Raw genomic sequence first — 2,011 nt, 5'->3', positions numbered from 1 at the left:
CTCGAACCCTCGACGACCCTGGAACCCTCGACCCCTAGGCGATCCTCTTCTTCCTCTCATGTTCGAGAGGATCGCCGAGGGGTCGGGAGGTTGCCTAGTGTCAAAGGATTCAACAAAACCATGTCTTCATCATTAGGCGAAAGTAACAGGTGCATGATGGTACGAAGCTCTCCAAAGTTCTTTTGGAACGGAGTCCTAGATAGGATAATTCGCTTTTTGGTACAAAGTTCAGCAAGAACCTTCCAAATATCGTTATTTGGAAGGCCTTTGCTGAAATTCATACAAAAAGGCAAATTATCCTATCCGGGACACCATTCCAAAATAACTTTGGAGGACTTCGTCATGCCCTGGTTACTTCTGGCTAATGATGAAGCCATGGATTTCTTCAATACTTTGACACTAGGAAATCTCTCTCTCGACCCCTCGGCGATCCTCGACCCCTCGAACCCTCGACGAACCTGGAACCCTCGACCCCTAGGCGATCCTCTTCTTCCTCTCATGTTCGAGAGGATCGCCGAGGGGTCGGGAGGTTGCCTAGTGTCAAAGGATTCAACAAAACCATGTCTTCATCATTAGGCGAAAGTAACAGGTGCATGATGGTACGAAGCTCTCCAAAGTTATTTTGGAACGGAGTCCTAGATAGGATAATTCGCTTTTTGGTACAAAGTTCAGCAAGAACCTTCCAAATATCGTTATTTGGAAGGCCTTTGCTGAAATTCATACAAAAGGAAAATTATCCTATCCGGGACACCATTCCAAAATAACTTTGGAGGACTTCGTCATGCCCTGGTTACTTCTGGCTAATGATGAAGCCATGGATTTCTTCAATACTTTGACACTAGGAAATCTCTCTCTCGACCCCTCGGCGATCCTCGACCCCTCGAACCCTCGACGACCCTGGAACCCTCGACCCCTACGCGATCCTCTTCTTCCTCTCATGTTCGAGAGGATCGCCGAGGGGTCAGGAGGTTGCCTAGTGTCAAAGGATTCAACAAAACCATGTCTTCATCATTAGGCGAAAGTAACAGGTGCATGATGGTACGAAGCTCTCCAAAGTTATTTTGGAATGGAGTCCTAGATAGGATAATTCTCTTTTTGGTACAAAGTTCAGCAAGAACCTTCCAAATATCGTTATTTGGAAGGCCTTTGCTGAAATTCATACAAAAAGGCAAATTATCCTATCCGGGACACCATTCCAAAATAACTTTGGAGGACTTCTTCATGCCCTGGTTACTTCCGGCTAATGATGAAGCCATGGCGATCCTCGACCCCTCGAACCCTCGACGACCCTTGAACCCTCGACCCCTAGACGACCCTGAAATAAAAAGAGGAGAAGAAGAAAGGAATAACTAGAGGAGAAGATCGAAGAAAAAAAAGAAGAAAAAAAGAGGAGAAGAAGAAAGGAAAAGAGGAGAAGAAGAGAAAATAGAATAATATATTCTATTTTCTCTTCTTCTCCTCTATTCCGTTCTTCTTCTCCTCTTCTTTTTTTTCTTTTTCTTATTTATTTTTCCCCTTCTTCCTCTCCTCTTCTTCTCCTTTCTTCCTCTTCTTATTTTCCTTTTTCCTCTCCTTCTTTTTCTTCTTCTTCCTTCTTTCTAGCTAGATATATAAAACTTTTCTAAAAATGTAACTTTTGCATATATACATGGAAAAAATTGTTATCGGGGAGGGAGTATATCGACCCCCCCCCTCGACCCTCTTTTACTTCTTCTTCCTTCTTCCTTCTTCCTCTTTTCTTCTCCAACACAAAACACATCTCATCTCATCTCATTTCATCCAAAAATAATCCTTTGCATATGAACATACATACATTTACTTTTTTTCTTAAATGTTACATATGAACATTTTCTTAAATGAGCATATGAACATTTTTTAAATATTAATGAGCATATGAACATAAATATCAACAAAAAATAGACCTTTTTCTTGGTAACAAAAAAAATGCAAAAACGAGCATTATATATACAGCATATACAGAGCATCATACAGTGAACATACATACATACAT

The sequence above is a fragment of the Triticum dicoccoides genome, unplaced genomic scaffold (assembly GCF_002162155.2).
Source record: "Triticum dicoccoides isolate Atlit2015 ecotype Zavitan unplaced genomic scaffold, WEW_v2.0 scaffold3447, whole genome shotgun sequence".
NCBI classification, from domain to species: Eukaryota; Viridiplantae; Streptophyta; class Magnoliopsida; order Poales; family Poaceae; genus Triticum; species Triticum dicoccoides.
The sequence above is the reverse complement of the archived record's forward strand: the minus strand, read 5'-3'. Positions refer to the sequence as shown.